The following is a 14,482-nucleotide window of genomic DNA, read 5'->3' as shown; positions in this document are numbered from 1 at the left end:
AAATTAATTTCTACACACACATATAAATAAAAATTCTACATTTCTATATACCCTCTTTCTAACCTAGTCCTGCACTTAGAAGATGCAATGCGCAATTAGCCTAACAAGCACTTTGCTGCTGCCGTCGCAAGTTGCTGGCTGCAAAGGAGGGCCGTGATTTAACACCCTCAGCATCTCCCTGCTCAGTGTGCGCCCGCCTTCAACCATGGCCTGCTGATGCTTAGCCTCCCACTTGCTCCTCGCCCGCCACTGTACGTGCTGCAAACTACTCATTAGGAAGAAAAACACAAGACCTAGCTCTGCAGAGAGGCATCCTTTTGACTGATGCGGTGCTAGCTTTCCGCAGGGCGTGCGCTTTGCCAGTGCTGCCCGCTACTGCAGGTGCCTGCGGTCCCGCTGGTCCCCAGGAGCACGGCCCTGGGCAGAGGCAGCCGGCGCTGCTCCAAGAGCCCACGGCGCGCCCGGATCCGGCAAAGCCGGGCGTTAAAGAGTTTCACCAGACACTTGTGCGAACGCAACGGCAGCGGGTGCGGGCTGGCGGGTGCTGAGCAAGCTTGGATTCCTCCCTGCGGACAGCCCCCATGCTGGTGCCGCTCTTTGTGTGCCTTCCTCGCTCCATCATGCGTAGAGCTGCCGGAAGCCTGCGCTAATTGGTACCAGACCCTGATGGCCGCGGATGGCTGGGACTGATGCGTCGGCAGCGCCCATGCATTCGGGTCCTGTCCTTTTCTCCTCGTGTTTGGAAGGGACAGCAGGCGAAAGGGACGGCGAGGGACCCCGCAGCAGGTCGGGGCACGGTGGCTGTGCCCTTGGCCGGCACCCTCCCGCCGGCACCCATCCTCCCCCCGGCAGCCTCAGGGCGAGCGCGGGTGCGAGACGGGAACCGAGCCCTAAGCTGGACAAATCTCGCAGCTCAACAAACTAAGACCAGATTTAGATAAAATAGGAACAAGCTGGGATGCAGAGCCAGGAGTTAAGACAAATGTAAGACAAACCCTTTGAATCCAATTCCGACTTTCTCGTAAAGCTCCCACTGAAATCAACGGCTGTTTTGGACAGAGCATTTGTTTCCCATTAGCTTTAATTGTTGTTGATGTTTCTGTACTCCTCGAGTCCAGGCAGGACGAGACACAGGCGCTCGCGGGGCTGCACATCAAGCAGCCGGGCTCGGGGTGCATCGCCGGCCCCTCGTCAGGAATGAGCTCGCTGAGGATACAGCCACTTAGAGCCGTGCTGGCCCGACGCGCACATCACACCTCTCCCTCTCTGCTTTAGATCAACACACATCACGGGCTTTTTTGGGCCATTTTTAAAATCAAGATTGACAAAATTAGGCATTTGGGATTGCGGATGAAAGAAGAAATCTGCTAGACAGTTTAGACCAGGCTCACCTCTGGGGTTGGGAGATTTACTCTCTGAACTGTAGATGAACTATTCGATATTAGCGGTGTGTCTTAGCAGCTATTTTTATTTGGAGCCTAGCCCAGGCCCCCGATCTTATCCTGGGGTGATTCGCGGCTTTGAGAGCACTCGCCTGACCTTGCAGCGCTGGCAAAGGGCAGGATCTGGCTCTGTTGTCAATGGCTGCATTTGGCCCTAAACCACAAGGATTTTTAAAAAATTTACTTTGAACCTCCCTCCAGATTAGCAGGATGTAACTAAAGGGCATTTTTGGTTCTTATTGATTGCTACAAAAAAAAAAAAAAAAAAATCTTTTTCCATTGGAAATCATAACAGTCAGCTGAAGTCTTGCTGAACAGCAGCACTTTACAAACCCTTAAGAGACCCTTTCCCCCTGCCCCGCCACCCCAAGCCCCGCTTCATCCCACTACCCCCATCCCCACCTCTGCCCGCTGCTGCGGGGCATCTCCGAAGGCAGTGCAGGGCTGAGCCCGACTCCTGCCCCCGCAATGCCGTGCGCTCCTCTCCCAACCTGCAGTCCCAGTCTCCTTCCCCAAATCCTCCTGCCTGACCCATTGCCCCCCCCAAACCCAGCTAACCGCCCCCCCTGCCCCATACGGGGTTCAGCTGGCCGAGCACTGCCCTTTCTCCCCATGCAAATTTCTGGATAAGTGGCAATCTTCTAGCCTGATGTCTTCCCTATTTTTTCATTTCCTGAGTTGTTTTAAGAACTTGCACCTGTGTAATAACTGAATACCAGGTTAAAATTGATACCAGCCTTCCAGGAGGTTGCTTGACCCACCCTGGCTTTAAATGCGATCTTTGAATGGATAAATTTTAGACCTTAACACATTTTTTTTTTTTTTTTCTCCCTTGGAAATATGCCATGTGTTTCTGACATGTAGGAAAATGCTGGATAAAAATTAATAAGAAAGAAACCCACGCCACTATCAGACTTCCTTAAACAAGTATTTGCTAGTAAGTCACTGAAAAAGGAGACGGGGAGAGGGCAAAGGCATGGAGGAGGGGAGGGAAGAGGGTAGTAATGCACTGAACATCCACAAACCTCAAATCCATTTCCAGCCCCAGGTCACGCTAGAAACCGCGCTGCGGGAATGCAAGACCCCAAATGCGTTCACGTGGAGGTGAGCGGGCTGGAACAGCCCCCACCAAGGTGGTCCTGCAGCCTTAAAGGCGGTGCGAGGCTCCCCCGGCACAGAGCTGGGACGACAGTGGGTGCCAGGATTCAGCTTTTCATGGATGCGCTCCGGACCCTGGGGTGCACGGACCCCGTCAGCTTCTCCCAGCGCAAAAAATGACCACGTGAAATGGCAAGATCATCCCGTTAAAGGAGAGGGGTTCATGGAGGGGGTGACTCTCTCAGCTGTCCTGGTGGCTTTGAGGTGGCCGCTTCGTGTAACCGTGACCAGCAGCAAGCTGGTCAGCAAGCACCCGGGACTGCACCCAAAATCTGCTGCTCCCCGGGGCATGGGCTGCGCCCACCACCGAGCCGGCATCCCCGGGGCAGGCGGTGCGTGCCGGGGAGAGGCAGCCGGAGCAGGGCAGAGGGGAAGCGCTTGGGTCACCGACCCAACCCCATGACGGGACCCTGATATCCCCACAGGGAGGCAGATGAAGAAACTTCCTTATTTTGAACTTTATTGTTTTTCTTTTTTTTTTTTTTTTTTTTTTTCCCCCCCCAAAAAACAGTTTTTCTAAAGAATGAGAACCAAAAGCCATGGGCGCTGTGCCGGGGCTGGCCAGCCCCAGCCGGCCCGAGCAGCCGCCGAGACAATACCCGGGGCTGCGCGGGGCTGTGGGAAAGGCGTCGCAGGAAGGAGCCGGGGAGCAGACCCAGCTGCGGCGTCTGCCTCCGCTCCCGGGGCCCTGCAACCCACCACCCCAGCACGGAGGGGCTGAGCGGGGCTGCTCCTCCCGGGGGGGGATCGGGGAGCAAACCCCGCCACCGCCTCTCCCTTAAAATAGCTGCTCCGCAGCGCGCGGTAGCGGAACCTGCCGGGTCTGCCAAAATGAACTCGGGAGGCATCGCCTGCAAAAAGCCACAGCCTCCCGAACAGAGCAGATAATATCTGGCCTTCTCCAAAACAGGGCTGACAGAAGCTGGCATAATTGGATGTGTCTAGGAGACGTCTCTCTCCACCAAGTATCTGATCAATTTATACCGAGTCCCCACTGCTCAGAACACGATAGCACGAAGCCCTGGCAGTAGGTCTCCAGATTTTTGGCTCACCTCCATCACGAAGCCCCAGTTTGATTGGATAAGACTATTTAAAAAGAGCTAGAATGACTAAACACAAATTTGAAGTAGTATGATATAATTTCTCCTGCTAACAGTGCATCAGAGGGATGCGGGAAGATGCTTGCTCAATACATAGGAAGGAATGTCTATGAGAAATTAGTCAGCAGCAGCAAAATGAATACACAGTTTTCTCAATAAAAGCTGACTGCTTATTTACCCATCTGGGATGAATTTATATGCTTTGTGCAGAGGAATGAGCAGCAAGGGTCTGATTGGAGCCTGCATTCCTATGCAATATGTCTAATTTAGCTTTCTGTATTAGTTTGCCCTCATGGTCTGAGAAGGAGCTTGAAGGTGGAGATGCTGCAGCAAAGCGACAATGAGCTTTTCATGAAAATTAGAGGAATCAAGCGAGAAAGAAAGGTTTTGGTGGGGGCGAACCAACTGCGACATGTTTCACGAGGGGACTCTGCGTGGGCTTGCAGCCGTAGCCAGCCGCAAGGACGAGGCACTCGGCGAGGGATACGCGTGTCCCCGGGGCGGTTCAAACCGGGAGCAGAGATGATAACCACCTAAGCCCACGTTTCTGAGCAGGCATAAGCCAAATTCTGATGCCGCACTGTAAAAATACCTGCTCCTTTCCTTGGTGGATCCTTATCCCCTTGCCCAAAAACATCACTGCAAAGCCTGGCAGGAATAAACTCATCCCCAGTGCAGGGGAGGGAAGAAAGGCTGAAGAAGCCCGTGAAGTCTTGGGCTTTTGGTTGTTATATGAGCTGCTCTTATAGAGAGATTTCACAGGCAATAAAAAAGGAAGACTGGATGAGTTATCTGAAAATAGAGACAGCGCTGTTGGAAACACTCTTTCAGTCTCCAGGCTAGTTTTTTAAATGCCCTAAAACCCCCAGTAGGGCTTTTATTTAAAAACAAATAAAACTGATCTATAACCGGGTGAATGCACCGCTTTTCATCTTTACAAATGTGTTGATTTGCTTCTTAACCATCCTGGGGATCTCACAGCTCTTTATTCCCGAGTCCTTGTCACCCACCTCTCCCCGCCCCGTCTGCTGGGTGAGCCCTCGGCGGGACGTTGCATTGCCGTTTGCTCCAGCACTACTGCTGTAGCAAGTAAGAATTTTTCTCCCCCCCATCGATTTTCATACTCTCAGCCCCAGGTAACCCCTTAGGATCCATTTGCTGAATATTCCCAGGACACAGGAACAGTATTTGCTAGCGCGGGGATGTGCCTGGCCAGGCAAGGCCGGTGGTTAGTACTTGGGCTGTAGGGATGAATAACTGAGCGTAAAAAACCAACAGTTGTTGGCAGAGCCTCAGCTGGTGTAAGTTATCATACCTCCATCGACTTCAAAGATTATTGACTTCAATGAAGCTAAGACAATTTACAGCAATCGCAGATCTGCCTCTAATTATGCCGGCTCTGATGCTGTAATATCCTGAGCTTCCTCGAATCCGACTGACTTCCGACCGACAGCATCAAACAGCCCCTGGGATGGGCCGGATCCCTGCAGCTGGGCAGCCCCGGTGCAGGGCCGCGGGTACCTGGGAGGTGCGGGAGGAAGAGCGGGAGGAAGGGCAGGAGGAAGGGGCAGGCTGGGGAAGGGCATTTGGCAAAACCCAGCCTCGCTGCAAAACCTCTCCGTGGTGCGCGTTTCCTCCCGCCGCGTACCCGGCCTACACCATCGCCAAATTCAGCTCGTTCCCAAGCGTTTGAGTGTTCCCCTGTGATGTTTCAAGAGCAATATTAATTTTTTCTCTTTTTTTTTTTTTTTTTTTAAAAGCATAACTCTTTTAATCCGAACCACATTTTCGCAAACAAGCCACTACATATTTGCTGCGTTTTTTTTTTCTTGAAATAAATCCTGCGTGCCAGATCCTCTTCGGATGTAACTCATTGTAGCTCCCGCGCAGTTAAAGCGAACCGGCCCCCTTCACACCAGCCTTTTGTGTTTCACCCTCCACAAAAATCCTGCCTAGGAAGAAGCGTGCGTTTTGCTGACGGGCAAAGTTTTTCCAAATATTATCATTACCGAGAAGAGGCGGGCCGTTCGCATTCCTGGAGTTTAGCCGCTCGGCCTCGTGCCGCAGGAGAGGGCAGGGACGGGGCAGGGGGAGCCGGGGGTCCCACCCCGGGTGCCACCGTGCCCGTGGGGATGGGGAGGACACAGGGACACCGAGCTGCTCCCCGCCGGGAGGTCACAGAAGGGCTGGGAACACTTGATAGGGTCTCTCTAGAGGTTTACGAGATCTTACTTATCCTTATCATTATGCTCCAAATCTAATAGTCTTATTCCTCAGCTAAAATAAGTTCAATTGACGGCAGATAAGATTGGCTCAGCACTCTTGCATTTTTGTTTCCGTTAATCTCTGATTAAATTTAATGATCTTTCAGTCCCTTTTATTCCACATCACTCAGGAATGTCACTTAATCTTTGCATCTAAGTGTGGCTCCGTTGTCTCTAATCCACACCGATATTTTTGTCTCCCCTTGGCGCTCCCCCGCATTCCCCCAGAGCTTTTGCTTTCACCTGTTTGCTTCACGGGGTTCTCGCCTTTTATTTCATTGGCGCTGCAGCGATGTTAGCAGCCAGTAGGAATTTATGGTGGTCTTAGAAACCAAAAGCCAAACCCAGCTCGACTTGCCCTCCCCGAAGCACTGGCTGGCTGGCGGCACGGTTTCGGAGGGCACGATCTGACCCGACACACCCGCGCTCGGGAGAGGGACCTTCCAGTGCCTTGTACTAATCCTTTTCCAGCTGCGGCAAGGCCTGGCGGTATTTGCTACTGAGATGCCTTTAGTGTGCGCCCGAGATGAAGCGCTCCGCTGTACGGCTTTGCCGTGGCTCTGAGTCCCCGGGCCCCGCGGTGCCGACCCATCCTTACCCATGGTTTTCCTGGAGGGGCCGTTGTTTTTCCCTACGTAGGCTCAGTAATCCACATTGAAAGCTGTTTTCTTTACTGCTGCCCCTTATTGTTTAGTTCACCCCCAAAGTGCTGAACATCTCTTGACTTCAGCCTCCCCATGGCTGAGCTCCAGGGCAAACCCAAGGGCGGGCACAGCCTGGCCCCATGGGACCTGCCTCCTTGGCACTTCTCCCTCCCACAGCTCTAATTTCTAGGGAAAAAGGTCAAACTGAACTTCTTTTAGGCTTTGAGAGACTCCTCCAACCCCTGGCCAACCTCCCCATCATCGGAGGGATGCTGGAGCTCGTGGCCAGCCAAGGCTGGCTGGGTACCACCGATAACCCAGGTCGATCGGCTCCGGCTGCTGCTGCCGGGAGGAAGGAACAGTGCCGACGCCGTTCCCCGGGGAGAAGGGCAGAACGCCTCCACAATTAACGCCAGGCACAAACATTGCTTTCAAACCTGGTCGGCGGGTCAAATGCGACAGCTCAGGTCACATCTAAGGCAAAACCATCACCCAGGAGCTACACCAAGCGTAAAGGCAGGGATGCCCGGGAGCCCCGTGCCCCAAATCGGGGCACTGCTGCCGCGTGCCAGCACTGCGACGCCCCAGTGATGGTCTGCAAGTACTGAGGAAGGAGCGCTGCTAAAGGACAAAGCATCACCCCCAAAATTACCCCGGGGCGGGGGGCTCACACATGGCTTTACAGTTACTGCAGCCTACAAGGGGTAGGCTTTGATTTCTGCATCACGCCCCGCTCAAGCAATGCTAACCCAGCCCCGAGTCCCTTACAAAGCCCCGTGAAAAGCCAGGGAGCCGCGCCAGCCCTCGGACACGCCAGCGGCCAAGCGGGAAAATCCCACAACACACAGCCAAAGCCTCCGTCTATTGAAATGCCATGATTTCAGAAGTTTGTGTTTGGTTTTTTTTTTTTTAATTGATCCTCTCTCATCTCCACAAATACGTGCTGCCGTGATCTCCAGCGAAGCCTCGTGATCCCCAGCACCGCTGCAGCTCTGGAGGCCGGGCCCAGACGCCCACGGATGGGGCAAGGGATGCCTGAGGAATTACACTTCATTTTAATATTGCATAAAATGGTTCCAACACTCTGCAAATGCTCAATATCTTCTTCCACATCTGTACGGGCAAAACTAAAGATTTATCTTGACTAATCACCGATATTTTCTATCACCTTTTATTCTGTCCATGCTGGGTGTCCATGTACACACACACTGGTGCGCACCAGAGTCCCCAGGATTTTAATTCTGCCTTCCAGGGCTTACATATTTGCCCTCACACATCATTAAATCCCAGGGGCTTGCTGGGGGTGCAGGGTCACGGGCGATGCCAGCACTGGGCTCAAGTATGACCGAAAAGACGACGACACCTCAGAGGACGACGACACGCGGCGCTATGGGGATGCTTCAGCCCCGGACTGGAGCCTGGGTGCTTCTCGTGTAAAGACTTTGTCAGCAAAGTCGCCGAGGCCGAGCCTGTGCCATTGCTGGTGGCACGGGACCCGGCACAGGGCAAAGAGCCGCAGGAAATCTCCCCTCCTCAGCTGCAGCAGGCGAGGCGGGGTTGGGGTGTTACGCAGCCCCACACCAACAGCTTGCAGGCTGCAATGCAATAGATGATTTTTTTCCCCCCCCTCTCTTATTACAAATGCAATTTTTCTCCCTGGATTAGAGCACCACTAAGCCCGCCCGGCCCAGCGTGCCCTACATTGCCGGTGCTGATCCTTGCCCGCCGGCTCCTGGATCCAGCACCCAGGTCCGGGCTAACGCCTGCTGCTCCCGCTCCACCTTCCCCGGCCGTGCGAGGAGGGTGGGGAGCTTCCTGGCATCTTGCTCGTGACTCACCCTCCGGACAAAGTTGAAAAAACCGGCAGCAACAAAGTAGTTCTGGCCTATTTCGGATGATTTAATCCTCTTTAGACTACTTTGAGGCTCAGGCTTACAGTTATTTAGCGCATTTCAGTAAGTATCTGAGCGCTCACCAGCACATCTGCAGCGAAGTTTGTGTTGTGCCGGAGCCCCCGCCGCACGGCTTTGAGCGCGGGGATGCTTTGCTGGGCTTCTCTTAGAGGTAGATTGGAATTCAATTTGCAGTGCTACTTTCCCAATGCTTTTTTTTTTTTTCCCCCCGCCCCCTCCTGACAGAGGCACTGAATATTTGACAACAGAAAGTTGTTTCCATTCATATTACGCTCTTATTAAAAAAACATAAATCATACTAAAAATAAGCTTCTGGCTGTTTTCGGAATAGGGAGCTGCATCTGTGAGCATTTCTGGCCTGCACCGTCCCAGCTCGAGGGGGCAGGACCTGGGGAAGGTCTTCACCGCTCCACCACGAACCTGTGCCGTGCCAGGAGCACAGCTGTGCCGGGGAATGGATTTAGAAGGCGGCCGCAGGATTTCTCTTATAAATAACAATATTGGCTTAGTGGAGTAAAGAAGATAAATGAGTCCTAGCTAAGGATCTTCCCGAGGTATTTAGCACTTCTGGAGGGATGCGTTAAACCCCGGGGCTCTGCCTCCTCCCCAGCAGGCACCAAACCCCGCAGGCACCCCGCTGCTCGGGGCCGGGCAAATCCCGCCGGCTTCACCTTCAGCGTCGCAGGTCCTCACCGGGGACGACCAGCAGAACACTCTCCTTGCTACCAAAGCAGCGCTATATAAATGCCGCCGAGGTTTTTAAGCCACCCCGCAGCGTTGCAGGAAGGCTTCCCGGTCTTACCGCCCCACTGCTCCGTACCAGGGACAGCTGACTACAATCTGATTAACACTAGATTACAACAGAGCGGGTTTTTAAGAGCTTAAAAGCAGCTCATGCTACAGAAATCTATCCGATCGTATAAGCAGCGGTATTTGAGAAAATCAGTGCCTAGAAGCGAACAGAAAATGCTCAGCGTTTCTGGCCACACGGGCTATTTACTGAAAGAGAAACTTCTCAGCCCATTTCGTTTGGCATCACTTTTCTTTTGCAGAGGCTCCTGCGGGTCGGGAAGGACTCAGCATCCCTCATCACCCTCCGGGGGAGAGTCCTGGCTAACCCTGGGTCACTTGGGCATATTTTGGGGTAATGTTTTCATTTTTCACCAGAAAAGCCTCCAGGTTTCCTCCTACAGGGAATGGGAAAATGTTGGCAGCTTCACCGACACTGCCAATAATAGCACTGGATGGGAAACCAGTTTTCCTGGGAAGGACGCAGTCCCAGCTGGTGGGTGGGCAGGAGTACCCCAGAAACCCTGATTACCCAGGGAAGCGCCTGCTCGCTTTTCTGAGAAGTGCCTCAAACAGGCTTTGGACGTGACAACTTCCAGTAACGTTGGTATTAGCAGAAAGGAGGGGGAGAAATTCCTTCAGTTATTCTAAGAGCACATAGTCAGCTGTGGCTGGGTAAAATTAAGCAATTAAAAGAAAAACCAGTGACCAGAGGTCAAGGAAACATTACTGACCGTGCTGCCTGAGGCTGGGCGGTCGCTGCCAGTGCCTTGTCGCCTCGTCACCAAGATCCCACGTGGCCCCAGCCTGTCCCGGGGCCACCGCGCTGCTGGGCAAGCACCAGCAAGTCATGCAGCAAGGCACAGCCTGTGCCTGCCCTCGGTGCCTGCCCTCGGTGCCTGCCCTTCTGCTGCCCCAGCATGCTTTCAAATCAGGTTTGTTCTTAAATTTAAAAAAAAAAAAAAAAAAAAAAAAAAAAATCACATGGCTTGCCCATCTTCCCAAAATGCAAACAGCCTTGCCTCTAATTGACTGATTGATTCACTGATTAATTTTATAATCACACCCAGGAGCCACTCCCATCACCCAGGGAACCAGGCAGCTTTTATCCCCCACCTCTGCCCATGCTGCTGCTTCTGGCCTGGTTATCCCAGGTGCTTATCCCATCCCATCCCATCCCATCCCATCCCATCCCATCCCATCCCATCCCAGGCACCTTCCCCTCCCTGCACAGAGCCCAGGCTGGATGTCTGCCCCAGGCTGAGGCTTCCTCCTCCAGCCCTGCCTTCCTGTGGCTTTGGGCACTGCTACATCTTTTTAGCAGAAATACCACGTGTGCATGTGCGTGCACATGTATGTTGCAGTATTACAAGCACCTCCCCTACTTCCAGGTGCAATTTTCCAAAATGAGCAGCCTGGGGACACAAGGTGACCGCCAGCACCACCATGAGAGCTGCTGGCTCCGGCAGTGGTGTGCACCCGGGGCATTTCAGTGCCCACTCAGCAAAGCCCGCCTGAGCTAAGCATCACCGCGCAGGGGTTTTTGGGCACGGGACGCACTCCTGGATGGCTGGTGGGTGGCACGGGCTGCCCCGTCCTGCGCCGGCCCCTGGGTAACCTTGTGCAGTGGCTGGTTAAAGCGTGCAGCGGGGCAGGGCTCGCAGAGCATGGCTCATAACCAGCTCCGAGGGGACGGATTTCCCAACCTGTCCCCCCAGCAAAGCCCTGTGGCTCTGCAAAACCTTCTGAGGTTGCCGCCCCGACCGCTGCCGGCTGTACGGACTGAGCCCCCCGGGATGTGCGGGAGCTCGGGCAGGCGCAGCGCACGCAAACTGGTGCAGGTCTTTTGCTCTTGCCCTGTTTTATCTGTTGTTGCTCTTTTTTTGGCATGGGGAAACGCAGCTGTTTTGAGAGCCATCGCTGCGCAGGTGGTCCGGCCGTCCGGGGACGTGCCCTCCGACGGAGAGGTCGCTCGCTGTGAATGGGGGTACCCAAACCAAGGCAAGAAGCGATGGCGATCTCTCAATGGCAATCTAGTGATGTTCAGAACCCCGGCATCGAGCTACGGGCACCGCTTGTCCTGGCAGCGCGGTCTGTTCCCCCAGACAAGCCTTGCTCCTCACCCCCGGCACCACGGGGACTCGCCTCCCCGCTGAGTACCAAAAAACCGCTCCCAAATCCAACCGGCTGTTTCCACACTCCCCTCGCACACACGTCACTCAGCAGCTGGCAGCGATGGGCTAAAGCACAGTTTTTGGGGGACACCCTGAAGTATGAGATGAGCCTTCACCACCACCTACTTCACTCCAGGCTAGGAGGGCTTGTCTTCAAAGACGGTCTGTGCCACCACGCTGATGAGTGCTAGGGGTTAAACAAGCGCGGGGGACTGCAGAGGGCAGGGGCCAGCGCGTGTGTGCATCCCCGTGTAAAAGGGCAGTACTGTGTTCCCCAGGGCTCTGTTTTGGGGCCAGCCTTGTTTAATATCTTTATCGATGATCTGGATGAGGGGATTGAGTGCACCCTCAGTAAGTTTGCAGATGACACCAAGCTGGGTGGGAGTGTCGATCTGCTGGAGGGTGGGATGGCCCTGCAGAGGGACCTGGACAGGCTGGAACGATGGGCCGAGGCCAACTGTGTGAGGTTCAACAAGGCCAAGTGCCGGGTCCTGCACTTGGGTCACAACAACCCCATGCAGCGCTGCAGGCTTGGGGAAGAGTGGCTGGAAAGCTGCCTGGCCGAAAAGGACCTGGGGGTGTTGGTGGACAGTGGCTGAACATGAGCCAGCAGTGTGCCCAGGTGGCCAAGAAGGCCAACAGCATCCTGGCTCCTGTCAGGAACAGTGTGGCCAGCAGGAGCAGGGCAGGGATCGTCCCCCTGTGCTCAGCACTGGTGGGGCCGCACCTGGAATGCTGTGCCCAGTTTTGGGCCCCTCAGCACAAGAAGGACATTGGGGTGCTGGAGCGTGTCCAGGGAAGGGCAGCGGAGCTGGGGAAGGGTCTGGAGCACAGGGCTGGTGGGGAGCGGCTGAGGGAGCTGGGGGTGTTCAGCCTGGAGAAGAGGAGGCTGAGGGGAGACCTCATCGCTCTCTACAACTGCCTGGCAGGAGGGGGCAGGGAGGGGGTGTTGGGCTCTGCTCCCATGTAGTTAGCGACAGGACGAGAGGAAATGGGCTCAAGCTGCGCCAGGGGAGGTTTAGGTTGGAAATTAGGAAAAATTTCTTGACGGAAAGGGTGGTCAAGCATTGGACCAGGCTGCCCAGAGAGGTGGTGGAGTCCCCATCCCTGGAAGTGTTCAACAAACGGGCAGAGGTGGCACTTGGGGACATGGTTCAGTCTGGTCTACCCTTGATTGGTTTAGTGTGGACTTGGTAGTGTAGGTTAATGGTTGGACTGGATGATCTTAAAGGTCTTTTCCAACCTAAACGATTCCATGATTCTATGATTCTATGATTCTACTGCAGGAGAGGCTTTGTCTGGGGGGACCCTCTCTGTGCGCCCATGTAAGCAGGCTGTTGATCTCAAAACCACAGGTGCCGAAGCAGAAAGTAAACAAGACCGGGGGGAACGGCATTTTTAGCCTCAAGAATGATGTTTAAAAAACCACCGCCACCAAACACACCCCAAACCTACATGTCCGGGGCAGATCACTGCAGGGGGCTTTACAGAAAGGGGTGCAGGGAGGGAGCCGAGGGGTCTTCTCTGACTCAGAAAGTGGCTGAAGTTCCCTGCCCCCCCCTGCCGTGACCCCTGTGCCCTGTAACGCAGCCGGGCTCTGTGTCTGAGCTCCAGCATGGACAGGGCGGTTTCATTCCCAGTGCTCACACTTTGAAGATTTACAAGCTCAAGACACTTGAGATGTATTTACGGGCTAGCGACATAATTGCAGCGTAATTGCATGTGATATCAAGCCAACTTTCCTCGAGCTGTCAGCCACGGGACAGGGTGGGATGACTCCTCATCCAGACTCTATCTATAGAGACACCCTTCAGCTCTGCTATTCTTTTTCAGAAGAAATGTGGAGCCCCGTAGCTTTATTAGTAAACAAACAAAAAGCCCAAGCTCCTCGTAAATGAATTACCAACTGAATGTCCTGCTGAAAGCCCTCTAACGCAGCGTGCTTGAGATGCTGTCAGTGGCCGTGTTTCCATCCCGGGCACCTCTCTGCCCGCTCCCGGGATGGCAGAGCTGTGCCCAGCACCCCATCCCACCCCTGCACCTTTCCCAGCCCTCGCAGCCCCTCGGGGCACCTCCTTGGCTAAGCACCCTTGGTTTTGGCAAGTGGAAAAGTAACGCGTGTGAGCTGGAGAGCGGCTCTGAGGCCCGAGGGAAGGCGCGGGTGCGGGGCGGCGGCCGGGCTGCTGGTGCTGGGCTGCCCACGCTGCCTCCTCCTCCGTCCCTCCATCCTCGCTCCGGCCGTGCTGAGCCTGGGACGGGACCAACGGCACCGATGGCACCGGCTTCCCGGGCACAGAGGACTGGCAGCGCCCGGACGCGCTGGGCAGGCGGCTCCGGTGGCATCTTCCGAGCAGGCAACGCAGGCAGGAACAGGCAGGGGCTCCTGCTGGGTCCGGGCTGGCGGCGCTGGGAAGGGGAGGGCTGGTGGTTGCGGATCAAAAGCGGGGGGGTGGGCGCAGGGGTTGCAGGGGTTCCTCCAAAATGCAATGAGAGTCGGCGGGGCACGTGGAGACCTCCCCCAGGCGGGCCGTGCCCGGCAGCCAGGCACAGCCTTGGGGGGCCGGCCCCGACACCCTCCTCCATGAGGGATTCGTCTGAGATTATTCTGTCTGAGGAGCCTGAGCACCCTCCCCCAGGAAATACCACGGAGCCAGCATCTGCAGTTATTTAAAATGACCTACTATCCTGGTGGGGAAGAAAAACTCAGTTAAAGACATAATTTCATTGGTAACACTCAAAGAGACCAAAGTGCACCGTTCAGTAGCAATAATGAATTGTGGTAGAAGGGTGAACCGCAGCCGTAAACTCCGTTCTCTGGCAAAACCGAAGGCGTTACCGGCCAAAAGCTTTGCAAGAATCAGGCATGACTGGTTAAACCACGTCCTCCCATTTCGCTACCGCCGGCCGCGATGCTGGGCCGTGCGGGGTCCTGCTGCGGGCGAGCGGCCGGTGTGGCGCTGCAGTTATTGCTGCAGACGTCCCAGCGACACCACGCAGG

The sequence above is a fragment of the Pelecanus crispus genome, chromosome Z (assembly GCF_030463565.1).
Source record: "Pelecanus crispus isolate bPelCri1 chromosome Z, bPelCri1.pri, whole genome shotgun sequence".
NCBI classification, from domain to species: Eukaryota; Metazoa; Chordata; class Aves; order Pelecaniformes; family Pelecanidae; genus Pelecanus; species Pelecanus crispus.
This window is presented reverse-complemented; position numbering follows the sequence as displayed.